The sequence below is a fragment of the Mobula hypostoma genome, chromosome 1, assembly GCF_963921235.1.
Source record: "Mobula hypostoma chromosome 1, sMobHyp1.1, whole genome shotgun sequence".
In the NCBI taxonomy this organism is placed as follows: domain Eukaryota; kingdom Metazoa; phylum Chordata; class Chondrichthyes; order Myliobatiformes; family Myliobatidae; genus Mobula; species Mobula hypostoma.
The window spans coordinates 106,985,270-107,000,527 of NC_086097.1; the positions used below are offsets into that span (position 1 = coordinate 106,985,270).

Genomic DNA, 15,258 nt, shown 5'->3' on the forward strand with positions numbered 1-15,258 from the left:
GTTACTTTAAAGTGTTATTAATTTTAATTAATTTACTTATTAAATAATTGCCAAATGGCAGCTGCATTGCCTGAAAAGCATTTTGTGATATCTCTTCCAGCTGATCAACAATCTACACAATACACCACTTTTCACTCACTAAGCTTGTAGGACAGCATCTCAAAAACCTCCAATTTCTACCACTAATAAGAACAAATGGTCGAGGAAGTCACTCTGAATCCCACATTATACTGACATGGAAAAACATTACTATTTCGTCAGTAAGCCTGAGTTTAAATCCAAGAAGTTCCTATCAAACAGCAATGTGGGAGCACCAATATTTGATGTTAGCTAACAATTTCAAGCATGTTGCCCAAAATCTTTTCTTTCCAAACAAAAAATAAATCATAAGATACAAAAAAATGTTTAATTTGCTGTTATTAAAGGTAAATGGCATATCATTGGAAAGTGGTTCTCTTTTCCGGGATAATTCACACATGCCATCAACATTTAAAAAATTACTTACAAAAGCGAATTATCACGAGAGCCCAAGTTTACCAACGACAAAGAATGAAATATTTTATGTAACTTAAATACACAATGAATAAACAATAAAATATGTTGTATAATTTAAATATACAATGAGGCTTACATGAACAAAGAATAATAACATCTTATTAAAAAATTGACCACTATTCAATTATAGGGATCAATTATTTTATTAAACATTTTAGTAACTATTGCACAGGGCACTGAATAACCTATTGTTTCTCTTAGTTGCCTGGAAGTCTGATTCTGTTCTACAGTTCTTGAGCGTTCAAGCCTCATATGCAGAACAGGCGAAATGGCAGATAACATCTGGCACTACAAATAACAAAAAAACAGCAAAGTCTGATGGAGCTCACAACTGACTGATCCTTTATGGATCAGCTAAATCTTTTCTACTTTTTAATTAAAAGTAAAGAAAATGGAAGTTAATTATCCCATGAAGATTAGCTAGTGGGCATGTTTCTGTAAATTACTTCTAATTAAAAGCAAATTGTGAAATGACATTCAAACCACCGAACGCTGTCCTTTTGAACACTACACATCTAGTGCTGATTTTCATCACTGTAAAATTTGAATGTGCCTTATTTAAAACATGGCACAACTATAGTAATATTTCTGATTCCTGCATTTTTCTCTGTTATAGAAGATACTGTAAAGACTCAATGTAAAATATAACAGCAACTTTCCATTTAATGCTGAACTGAACTTTAATATACAGCCTGTCGTTTCATCTGATCCTCCTGGATCTTTTATTCTCATTCTCTTCTGATGCTCAATATTGATAATGCTGTGAAACAGATTATTTCTTCCATTTTTACGTCTGATATGGTACAAGGAGGATATCAAGCTGGTGACACAGTTATCAGTGTCCTTTAATAGGCTCCAAAGACAAACTCAAAAATACTGCTCTTGCCCCACTGCCTGAACATGTCACCCACATGTTTGAGTCTCTCACAGCTGCATGGCTAGTAGTTCAGTAATGAGGTCTTCAAACATCAAAACAAACCAAAATAATTTTATGCTATTACCAACACAAGGTAAAAAATACAGGCACAACAGAAATGTAATGCATGGATTAAAGAATGAACTTAAATGAACTTAAAGATATAATAGAGATATAACTTCCTGTGTTATATCCCTATTTATACATGCACATGTAAAAAGATTATATATATAAAAAATAAAAGCATTATCTATACAAAAAGCCTCTGAAATGGATTCTCCCATCATACAAAAAAATCTGTGAATCCAGCTCAGATTTCCTGTGTTCTCTGTTATTAGAATAAACCCCTTCCCATTTAAAAGTAATATTATCCCATGCTATTTCTATTCACTACATGGACTAATTTCCTGTTAGTACCAGTGGTGCACAGACAGATTCCCTAAGATACATATCACTGTAGATTTAAACCAGCACTGTACCCCTCATGTCATTCAGTCAAAAATATCTCAGGATAAACTGTGTCCAAACACTTAACTCTTTCAAATACACTTACAAGTGGAGTGATAAACTATTTCGTATTCTGAAATATTTACTGTTGTTGCTTTATTTGTAGTAATTTCTGCACCAATAGTACTGTTAACAATGAATATTTGTGAATGAGCAAAGGAATTGTTCACAGTATGTTGGACACCCTTTACCACTCCAGCAATATTATAAAAATAAAGTTAGTTCATTATATCGTTTGGAGAGGTTGATGCTTTTCTCATGTTAGCAACAGTGACCACACTCTATAAGGGCCTCAGTGGCAACTAAATACTTTGGATCATCCTGAAAGAGACATAGAAGTCATCATGGAAGCTTTTCTTTATTTATTCTTTCTTTAATATGTCTCTGCACAAGAATTTAATTCTGTGACCTCACAATGTAGTTGGAGCTGGAGTTTGGAACAATTGAGGAACTACAGCACCAACTCTAAAATATAAAAAATATGAAAATTCATTTTAATCTCTTGGCCCATACAGTGACACTTAATTTGTATTCTGTTGGAAACCAACAGTAGATAAAATCAATGAGAAAGAAAAGGCTATTTTCTCCTTGCTAAAGCCCCTGTGCAATTATTGAAGATTATGAAATGGAATTCTGCTATATGATTACACAAGAGAATCATTAGTATCTGAAGTTCCCAAACCTCCTTTGCTGCATTCCAGAGAGATATTTTTGGGCTTGCTTGCACTCCTCCTCCATACTAACTCAAAATTATAATTAAAACGTTGAAAACAAACTTTTTTGGTTATTCATCTGACAATTACTGTATAATTAGCAACAAAAAGTATTTAGCTAAATACATGATTTAGCGTTTTAAGTAACAATTACAAAATGATGAAGGAACTCAGCAGGTCAGGCAGCATCTGTGGAAAGGAATAATAAGTTGGCATTTTGGACCAAGACCCTTCAGGACTTTAATATTTTTATATTCATTAAGTAGGGAAATTGCTCAGATATGCCCTATTCATAAAAAGAACAAAATCAATTCAGTTAATTAGCATGCAATGGGTCCACTCTATCATCAGCAAACTGATAGAATGTGTTGTCAACGTGCACTTACCCACCAACAACCTGCTCTCCAATGTCTGATTTCCGTTTTGCTGGGGCCACTTCAATTGTTTCAGAAGCAGCATTTCTTGAATCATAGAGTCAGGAGTGCAGATTATTACATAATATTCAATTCCATTTGTAACTCCTCTATAAATGCAGCAGGCCATGCCAGCATACAACCAGACAAGGATGGTACAAAGCAGGTGATTCATTCCCCAAAAGTGCCAAGCAAATAGCAATCTTCAACAAAAGAGAATCTAAACGTGATACCTAATGGCATTAACCTCGTCATTTCCCCTACCAACAATATCCTGGGAGTTATTGTTGACTCAACTGGACCAGCTACATGTGGACTGTGATTGTATAAGCAGATTTGAAGCTGGATGTTCCAGAGTGAATGACTCCTACCCTGACAGGCTTTCCTATCACCCACAAGCCACAAACCATGAATGTGTTCAAATATTGTTCTTACTCGGATAAGTTCAGCTCTAACAGCATGTGGAAAGTTCAACACAATCAAGAACAAACTCCTTTGTTTGACTGCTACCCCAATAACTACTCCAAACATTCATTCTCTCCAGCAGCAATGTGTTCATCTGTAAAATGCACTTGAGTTACTTGTCCAGGTTACTGAAATAGCTCCTCCTAAACTTGTGACCTCTATCATTTGCAAAAACAAGGGCAGCAAGTACAATGGTATTCAATGGTATAGAGAACAATGTAAATCGTTTTAGTATTAGGAATTAGGTTTTAGTATTATTTATTAGGAATCTGTACATTTGATTATAAAGCTTAGTACCAGTGAAAAAAGTTTCTCCTTATTTATTCTGTTAAAGCCTTTCAATTTTTTGAATGTATCTATCAAGCTTTTTTACATTCTCTGCCCTCAGGACCACATCCCCTACTGTATTTCTGCAAATGTCAGCATGCATTTTATTCCTGATCCTGTTTTTATAAATCTCACCTGCAGCTGCTCTTAGACCACTCTTCTTGAGATATGATGTCCAGCTGGATTTGGGTATCTTGATTAAACTTGCTTTAGTGCCCTATGGCCAAAAGTAGTTCTATTGCACTGCCTAACTATGTAGTACAAACTGAATTTAATCAACAACCCTATCATATTATACAATGTATTAACAAAAACATTTAGAAATTTAGCACAGGCCCTCCATGTAAGTTATCCAAATAGATTTGGCAGTTGCTGGACACACAGTCTAATACCAAATATACTGCACACTTAATGCTACCAATTGCAAAAAGTGAAAACAGCATGGGCTCCCTCATGGAATCAGACTTTAACTGGTGTCACCATCACTTAAAAGGTCCCTAATCTTACCTGATCTGCTGCCAGACTCACAAAAGAAGAAGCACAAAAACTCCTTAGCACAAAAAATCTTTCAGCTTATTCTGTCAATTCTGGCAAAAAAAAATTGAACTCTTTACCCCCATTCCCACTTCTTGGTCTGCAAGATTAAGATTGTGGTTCTTCAGGTCCTTTTCAAAGCATCTTTGAAATTAAAGATCTTCTATCTCCAGATCCCATTTAAGTAGAGGGTTTAAAATTCTTATTTTTAAGGTGAAAAAGAAATTTTCTTCAGACCCTTCTATCAAATTAACTTAAATCAGTGTTTCCTAGAGGTTACCCTCTCCACCCAAGTATAAGGATCTTTCTTATTCCTTCTGCCCAGACAATACCTCTGGTTAGTACTTTAGTTGGCACTTCCTCCTACACTGACAACCCCCCCGCCACATTTCTCATCTTCAGCTCCATGTTTACTTCTACCTCCCTGTCCAACCCACAAACGTCCCTTTGCCTAATTCCCCTAACTCCAGCCACATCCTTATCTATCCAATCACTGCCAACTCAATTCTCTGATCGACAAGGCAGATGCCCCCAATCCTTCCTGAAATCTTAACATCCACCAAAACACGTCCTTCCAATTTGCAGCCCAAGAGACTTTGTCAGGAGCTCCAGAATGCCACAGAGAAAAGTGTGCAAGAAATGCAAAGTCTAACCTTTTACCCAAGATGCATTTTGCTTTCAAAAGGCTATACAGAAAAGTGGGGCTTCTCGTGGAGGGCCAACAGAAGTGTCTTCATAGTTTTAGTGTAAAAGGTCTTATTTAGAGCTACAACACCAGAACAAGCCCTTCAGCCGTGATATTTGTGCCAAAAACAATGCTAAATTAACCTAAATCTCTTCTGTCTGCACATGATCCACATGGTTATCTAAAAGCCTCTTCAACATCACTATCATGTCTGCTTCCACCTTTACCCCATGCACCTGCTCCATGCACCTACCACTTTGTGTAAAAAAACTCACCCTACACATCTCCTTTAAAATATCCCTCTCTCAACTTAAATGCATGTCCTGTAGTATTTGACATTTCAACCCTGCAAAAATGATCCTGAAACTTTACCCTATCTATGCCTCTCATTTTGTTATAAACTTCTATCAGATCTCCCTTCCGCCTCCACCACTCTAGAGAAAATAACACTAGTAAATTTTCGTAAATCTTTCCTGAAAACTTATATCCTCTAATACAGGCAGCATCCTGGTAAACCTCTTCTGCACCCTTTCCAAAGACCTTACATCCTTCTTTCTCAAATGGGGTGACCAGAACTGCACAGAATACTCCGTGCGCTAACATCAAGGTGTATATAGCTAGAACATGACTTCCTTACTCTCATACTCAGTGGCCCAACCAATGAAAGTAAGCATACTTTACTGCCCTACTTTCAAAGAGCTATGGACTTCGTCCCCAGGGTCCCTCTGTACATATATGCTGTCAAGGGTCCACCCAGCAAGTATATATTTTCTTCTTACATTTAACATACCAAAATCCAATACCTCACACTTACCTGGATTAAAGTTCATCTGCCATTTCTCCACCCAAATCCATACCTGATTTATATTGCATGGTAGCTGCTACACTGCACACCCTAATGCTGACCCCCTTGCAAGGCTCAGGTTCATCATCTCGTCCCAACCAATGAGGTTTTTTGCCATATTTATTCTGTTCCCTGGCTCTCAATCTAATAGGAACTGTTTCTCTCTATTAATGCTTTCTATACCCTTCCTTGTTTTGAGAACATCTATCAAAGCCATCTTTGCTACTTGTGCTCCAAGAACAACAACCCTGGCTTCTTCAGTCTTAACCATACAGCTCAAGTCCTTTAACATGGGATAATTTTAGTAAATCTCATCCATAACCTCACCAAAGCCTTCACATTATTTCAAATGATTAGCACCCAAAACACAATACTTTAACTGACCAAACTAATGACTTACCTCCACCCCATCTAAAACTCTTCATAATTTTATATACCTCGTTTTATAGCCCAATGAGTTCATCTCTATGAAGCAACACTGTTTTGAACGGACTAACTGGCAGATATTCAAGGAGGTCGCCACAAACAGAGAAGACACAGACCTTGAGGAATATACCTCATATGTCACTGGCTAATCTGTAAATGTATAGACATTGTTGGTACCTCAAGAACAGTCATCTCATGGTCAAACCAGAAGCCCTAACTGAATGGAGAACAGCACACCCTACTAAAAGCCCGAGTCGCTGCCTTCAAGTCTAGAGGCAGAACACTCTCAGAGCAGCCAGGAGAAACCGAGTCTTAGTCATCATGAAGGCAAAGATCACCTATGCACAAAAATTTCAGGAACACTTGTCCGATAACAATCCTTGGCATGTGTGGCTGGGCATCACTAACTATGCAAGGAAAAACAGTGTGGATTGTACCAGTGATGCCTCCATCCCTGATCCTCTAAACAACTTTTATGTGTGTTCGAGGCATGCAACACAACACCAACCACAAAAGTTACCCCTCTTCCAGGTGAGCAGTCACTGTCTGCAACAGCAGCAGACGTGAGAAGAACTCTGCAGAAAGTCAACCCCCTTAAGGCTGCCAGGCCAGACAACATCTCAGGTTGAATACTCAGGGTATGTGCACATCAGTTCACTGATATCTTCACGGACATCTTCAGCACTTCACTCATCCAGGCTGCTGTACCAACATGCTTCAAATCACCCACCATCGTCCCTGTAACAAAAGACTCTACACATTCTGATCTAAATGGCTAATGTCCAGAGGCACTGATGTCGATGATCACGAAGTCTTTTGAATGGCTGGCAATGGCACATATCAAAAACTCCATTCCTGCCACACTGGACACTCACCAATATACTTAAAGACAGATCCACTACAACAGATGCCATAGCATCAGTCATGCACCTGGCCCTGATACAGCTAGAAAACAAGGACACTTATGTCAGAATGCTGCTTCTGGATTTCAATTTGGCATTCAACACTATTGTCCCACAGACCTTGGTGAACAAACTCCTACTCTTCAGTCTAAATACACCACCATACAACTGGTGTTGGACTTCCTAACAAACAGACCTCATTTAGTCAGGATACATAACCACTCCTCCCTCCCCATCATCTTCAACACAGGTACCACCCCCCTCCCCCCCAGGCTGAATGCTGAGCCTACTACTGTACATTCTACTCACACGTGACTGCACAACCAAACACTCCAGTAATCACATTGTCGAGTTTGCTGATGACACAATAGTGATGAGGGTCATGACCAACAAGGATGAAATGGCCTACAGAGAGGAGGTGGAAAAGCTCGAAGCCTAGTGCAGACAAATAACCTCTTCCTCAATGTCAACAAGACAAAGGAGAAGGTTATCAACTTCAGAACTTGCATCACTCAAGCCCTTCTTTACATTGGTGACACAGCAGAAGCAACTATAAGCAGTTTCAAGCTTCTGGGAATGCACATTTCACACAACCTTTCATGGTCCAAGAACACAGTCTAAACAATACCCCTACTTTCTGAGGAGACTGGAGAGCACTGGACTATGCACATCAATATCCACCACCTTCTACAGATGCACAATAGAGAGCACTTGAACATAATGTATCACTGCATGGTACGGAAAATGTACTGAGGCAGACAGGAAGATTCTCCAACAGGTAGTCAAAACTGCCCAACGCATCACTGGCGCCAGTCTACCCACCTTCAATATACATAAAGCTGTCAGAAAAGGCCAGCAACATATGAAAGATCACATGGACTGTTTAGCATCTACACCAGGATGACCAAATTCAAAAACAGTTACTTTTCCCAAGCAGTAAGGCTGATCAATACCTCCACCCATTAACCCACCCCTCCACAACCCCACCACCTATCAGAGTCACCTTATATCCTGACACTGTGAGTAGTGTAACGTAATGGACATATGATCAATGTATATAAGCTATCTTACGTATTTATATTGATTGAACTTTTTATTATTGTGTTCTTCATCTTACTGTGCTTTTTTGTGCTCCATCAGATCCAGAGTAATAATTATTTCACTGTCCTTTACACTTATGTACTGGAAATGACATTAAACAATCTTGAATCTTGAGTCTTAAACATTCTTAAATCTGTACCAGATTGCATTTTAGTCTCCTCCACTCAATGGAAAACAAGCCCAGCCTATTGATCCCTTCTACATAAATGTAAATCTCTAATGCAAATAGATAGTTTCAACAGCAAGGTGAACTGAAAGGCCTGATTCTGTGCAGTACTGTACAACTTTGTAACTTCCCTACAAGCTGGAAGGGGGTGGGTCTTACGAGTGGGAAGAAACCATACATTTCAAAAAGCAATTTGTAATCAGCCACCCTATTAATATATTTATTTCTAATTTACTTATTGCTATGTTTCCTGTCAGCCGAAATGGCTCCCAACACAGCGATCCCATTCCTCCTTTTTTCCCTGATAATTCTGCAACTTATTCTCTCTCTCTCTATCTCACTCACACATGTCCATCAACTGCCCTGACTACTTTGCACATGCCTACATTGAAGGATAATTCACAATAGCCAATTAACATACTTGCATAGCTTTGGGATGGCCAAAGGGAATGGGAATACTATGGAGAAACCCATACAAACACAGGGAGAGCATACAAACTCCACAGACGGTACCCAGGATCAGTATTGAACCCAGGTCTCTGGAGCTGGGAGGCAACAGCAGTATCTGATGTGCTAGCATTAAGTATTGCATAAGACAGATCTGCATTATTTTTCCTAACTTATTGGGAAAAGCTCACATGATGATGGGGCACATGCATCAATTTAAAATTAAATTGGAAGTATGAGGTTGGATAGTTTCTGCAATTGTGTGCACTGCCGGTGATGAGAAGAGGGAAATGGAGGGCAGATGTGATAGGGTTCCCTCCAGATTAACTGAATTCTCACTGGATATTGTGCAAAGGACAATAAAAACACTTGGGGACTTCAGTTATTTTCTAGCCAACAGCAAGTGTTCATCCAGATGCTTGATAAATGTTGAGAGTGCACCTGCTTCCACCATCCCCTCAGGCAAAGTGTTCTAGATTCCACATATCCTCTATTTGAAAACATACTTCTTCAGATCCCCTTCTATACCTCTTGCTGCTCACTTTAAGCCTATGTCCTTTGGTCTCAGACGTCCCAGCTGTGGGGGAAAGTGTCTCTAAAAACACAACAGGTCCTCCCTCTATCTCCTTTGCTCCAAGGTAAACAAAACAAGCCCATGTAGTCTCTCATCATAAACATAGAAACATAGAAAATAGGTGCAGGAGTTGGCTATTTGGCCCTTCGAGCCTGCACCGCCATTCAGTATGATCATGCTTTCCCTCCATACCCCCTGATCCCTTTAGCCACAAGGGCCATATCTAACTCCCTCTTAAATATAGCCAATGAACTGGCCTCAACTGTTTCCTGTGGCAGGGAATTCCACAGATTTACCACTCTCTGTGTGAATAAGTTTTTCCTCATCTCGATCCTAAAAGGCTTCCCCTTTATCCTCAAACTATGACCTCTCGTTCTGGACTTCCCCAATATTGGGAAAAATCTTTCTACATCTAGCCTGTCCAATCCCTTTAGAATTTTATACGTTTCAATAAGATCCCCCCTCAATCTTCTAAATTCCAGAGAGTATAAGCCTAGCCAATCCAGCCTTTCATCATATGAAAGTCCTGCCATCCCAGGAATCAATCTGGTGAACCTTCTTTGTACTCCCTCTATGGCAAGAATGTCTTTCCTCAGATTAGGGGACCAAAACTGCACACAATACTCCAGGTGTGGTCTCACCAAGGCCTTGTACAACTGCAGTAGTACCTCCCTGCTCCTGTACTCGAATTCTCTTGCTATGAATGCTAGCATACCGTTCGCCTTTTTCACCGCCTGCTGTACCTACATGCCCACTTTCAATGACTGATGTATAATGACACCCAGGTCTCGTTGCACCTCCCCTTTTCCTAATTGGCCACCATTCAGTTAATAATCTGTTTTCCTGTTCTTGCCACCTAAGTGGATAAACTCACATTTATCCACATTAAATAGCATCTGCCATGAATTTGCCCACTCAGCTAACCTATCCAAGTCACCCTGCATCCTCCTCACAACTAACAAAGCCGCCCAGCTTTGTGTCATCTGCAAACTTGGAGATGCTGCATTTAATTCCCTTGTCTAAGTCATTAATATATATTGTAAACAACTGGGGTCCCAGCACTGAGCCTTGCAGTACCCCACTAGTCACTGCCTGCCATTCTGAAAAGGTCCCGTTTATTCCCACTTTTTGCTTCCTGTCTGCCAACCAATTCTCTATCCACATCAACACCATAATCCCAATACCATGTGCTTTAAGTTTGCACACTAATCTCCTGTGTGGGTCCTTGTCAAAAGCCTTTTGAAAATCCAAATATACCACATCCACTGATTCTCCCCTATCCACTCTACTAGTTACATCCTCAAAAAATTCTATGAGATTCGTCAGACATGATTTTCCTTTCACAAATCCATGCTGACTTCGTCTGATGATTTCACTGCTTTCCAAATGTGCTGTTGTCACATCTTTGATAACTGACTCTAGCATTTTCCCCACCACCGATGTCAGGCTTACCGGTCTGTAATTCCCCAGTTTCTCTCTCCCTCCTTTTTTAAAAAGCAGTGTTACATTAGTCACCCTCCAATCCTCAGGAAGTAATCCAGAATCTAAAGAGTTTTGAAAAATTATCACTAATGCATCCATTATTTCTTGTGCTACTTCCTTAAACACTCTGGGATGCAGACCATCTGGCCCTGGGGATTTATCTGCCTTCTATCCCTTCAATTTACCTAACACCACTTCCTTACTAACATGTATTTCCCTCAGTTCCTCCATCTCACTAGACCCTCGGTCCCCTACTATTTCCGGAAGATTATTTATATCCTCCTTAGTGAAGACAGAACCAAAGCAGTTATTCAATTGGTCTGCCATGTCCTTGTTCCCCATGATCAATTCACCTGTTTCTGACCGTAAGGGACCTACATTTGTCTCAACCAATCTTTTTCTTTTCACATATCTATAAAAGCTTTTGCAGTCAGTTTTTATGTTCCCTGCCAGCTTTCTCTCAATCTTTTTTCCCTTTCCTAATTAAGCCCTTTGTCCTCCTCTGCTGGACTCTGAATTTCTCCCAGTCCTCAGGTGAGCCACTTTTTCTGGCTAATTTGTATGTTTCTTCTTTGGAATTGATACTATCCCTAATTTCCCTTGTCAGCCACAGGTGCACTAGCTTCCCTGGTTTTTTCTTTTGCCAAACTGGGATGAACAATTGTTGCAGTTCATCCATGCGATCTTTAAATGCTTGCCATTGCATATCCACCGTCAACCCTTTAAGTATCATTTGCCAGTCTATCTTAGCTAATTCACGTCTCACACCTTCAAAGTTACCCTACTTTAAGTTCAGAACCTTTGTTACTGAATTAACTATGTCACACTCCATCTTAGTAAAGAATTCCACCATATTATGGTCACTCTTACCCAAAGGGACTTGCATGACAAGACTGCTAACTAACCCTTCCTCACTGCTCAATACCCAGTCCAGAATAGCCTGCTCTCTAGTTGGTTCCTCAACATGTTGGTTCAGAAAACTACCCCGCATACATTCCAAGAAATCCTCTTCCTCAGCACCCTTACCAATTTGGTTCACCCAATCTATGTGTAGATTGAAGTCGCCCATTATAACTGCTGTTCCTTTATTGCACGCATTTATAATTTCCTGTTTAATGCCATCCCCAACCTCACTACTACTGTTTGGTGGCCTGTACATAACTCCCACCAGCATTTTCTGCCCCTTAGTGTTATGCAGCTCTACCCAAATCGATTCCATATGTCCTTCCTTTCTATTGCATTAATCTCCTCTCTAACCAGCAATGCCACCCCACCTCCTTTTCTTTCATGTCTATCCCTCCTGAATATTGAATATCCCTGAATGTTGAGCTCCCATCCTTGGTCACCCTGGAACCATGTCTCTGTGATCCAACTATATCATATTCGTTAATAACTATCTGCACATTCAATTCATCCACCTTGTTACAAATAACTGAAAATCTTTATCCCAGGCAGAATGACAGTTAATCTCCTCTTCATCTTCTCTGAAACAATTACATCTTTTTTAATACATGACAACCAGGGCAGCATACGAAGTTCCAGCTGTGGCCTACTAATGTTTTTGCGAAGTTACTCCAAGATTTTCCTGCTCTTATATTCTGTACCCCATCCAATGAAGGCAAGCATCTGTAAGTCTTCTTTATCACCTTATCATCTGTAATCTTTAGGATTCAAACACTAACATCCCTTTGTTTCCCAATACTTCCTAGGGCCCTACTTTTCATTGTACGGTATATGTCCCACCTTTAGTAGATTTGCTAAAATGCATCACCTTACACTTACCCAGATTAAATTTCATCTGCAATTGCTCTTCCCAATTTACTAGAAATCAATATAATTCAGTGGACTAAGACTATCCTCCTCACTATTAACAATGTACTGTCTTCTGCTGAGACTAAGCCACAGAACACTGATCAATTCAGCCAAAGCTTAAGAATACACTGATCCTGGAAAGAGCAAAGTAACTTACTGCCCATTACATTACTGGCCCTTAGGGCAGCAGTGAAGGTCCTCCATCTCTAGTGGTGTTCTGGGCTTCCTTCATCCTGTCAGTAGCTTCATTTTGATTTTCACTACCGTCATTCATGCAAGTCCCAGACAGACTCAGGAATAGAAACATAGAAACATAGAAAATAGGTGCAGGAGTAGGCCATTCGGCCCTTCGAGCCTGCACCGCCATTTATTATGATCATGGCTGATCATCCAACTCAGAACCCAGCCTTCCCTCCATACCCCCTGACCCCTGTAGCCACAAGGGCCATATCTAACTTCCTTTTAAACATAGCTAATGAACTGGCCTCAACAGTTTGCTGTGGCAGAGAATTCCACAGATTCACCACTCTCTGTGTGAAGAAGTTTTTCCTAACCTCGGTCCTAAAAGGCTTCCCCTCTATCCTCAAACTGTGACCCCTCATTCTAGACCTCCCCAACATCGGGAACAATCTTCCCGCATCTAGCCTGTCCAATCCCTTTAGGATCTTATACGTTTCAATCAGATCCCCCCTCAATCTTCTAAATTCCAACGAGTACAAGCCCAGTTCATCCAGTCTTTCTTCATATGAAAGACCTGCCATCCCAGGAATCAATCTGGTGAACCTTCTTTGTACTCCCTCTATGGCAAAGATGTCTTTCCTCAGATTAGGGGACCAAAACTGCACACAATACTCCAGGTGTGGTCTCACCAAGGCCTTGTACAACTGCAGTAGTACCTCCCTGCTCCTGTACTCGAATCCTCTCGCTATAAATGCCAGCATACCGTTCGCCTTTTTCACCGCCTGCTGTACCTGCATGCCCACTTTCAATGACTGGTGTATAATGACACCCAGGTCTCGTTGCACCTCCCCTTTTCCTAATCGGCCACCATTCAGATAATAATCTGTTTTCCTATTTTTGCCACCAAAGTGGATAACTTCACATTTATCCACATTAAATTGCATCTGCCATGAGTTTGCCCACTCACCCAACCTATCCAAGTCACCCTGCATCCTCTTAGCATCCTCCTCACTGCTAACACTGCCACCCAGCTTCGTGTCATCCGCAAACTTGGAGATGCTGCATTTAATTCCCTCATCCAAGTCATTACCATTACACTCAGTCATAGGAGGATTCTTCATTGCTGTTTCCATATAAATTTTGTTTTGCCGCTCAGGGTTCTTAGTCCTGAGCTGAACCCTGAACCTCAAGGACTGGTAGACCATTCTTCACCTGTCCTCTACCCTTTGACCTATTTGGCAAGGGTGACCCTACTAAGAGTCAAAGCATACACCCCTGACTCCAGCCAACATAGTTCTCTGGGTCATTAAGACAGGCAAGCATCCAAACCCAATGATAAGGTTGTGGTTCTTCTGGAGAAGCATTGTAAATTTTTGTTAAAATGATATTTTCCATTCATAAGATGTAGACAGTACTGGTAAATACATAATTTATTGCACATTTCTTAGTGGTACCTAATGAAGGAGGCAACGCCAATGTCGGGAACAAAGTCAGGAAGTGATGAAAGACATCCAGACTAGACAGGCTGTTCAAAGTTTAACACTGAAAAAATAAACTTTTTTAAAACAAAAATATACTTTTATTTAATGAATTGTAGTTAAGTTCTTCAGCTCTCAGAATTTGAATTTATGACTTAGGATCAAATATAAAGACTGACTGTTTGTCCAGATCCTTAAGTACATGCCACATTTGACTTCCACAATTAAGAGATCATATAAATCAGGATTGAATTCCCCAAGTTAGAAGGAACTTCGAAGATAGGAGAGTGATTTAAACAATGATTTCGCAACTGTTAAGGGGAGATAACGGGAGAAAACATTGGAAGGACAGAGGATGCCAGATCAAATGTCTATTTTAAATCTGAGCTTTAAGAGATAATGAACAATGGTAGTTCCATTAATACATGATTTGGATGGTGGAACAGCCTCAAGGAGCTAAATAACCTAATCCGATTCCAAATCAACACACACAAAATGCATCAGGCAACATCCATGGAGGGGAATAAACAGTCAATGTTTTGAGCCAAAACCTTTTATCAGAACTGGAAAGGAAAGGGGCAGAAGTCAGAATGGCCAGTTCCTCCAGCATTTTGAGTATGTTGATCAATATTTCAGCATCTTGAAAATCATGTGTTTATTCCTATCCCAATATCCTTCACATAATAGCCATTTGAGTTGAATAATTTTACTATTAAAAATAAAAAGTGTTC

General features: G+C 39.9%; 1 protein-coding gene across 1 annotated transcript in view; it reads right to left on the reverse strand.

Annotated features, from left to right (window-relative positions):
* The window catches only part of zfpm2a (zinc finger protein, FOG family member 2a), a 1,018,220-nt gene that overhangs the window by 889,840 nt on the left and 113,122 nt on the right, over positions 1 to 15,258 (reverse strand). The window lies entirely within an intron of this gene.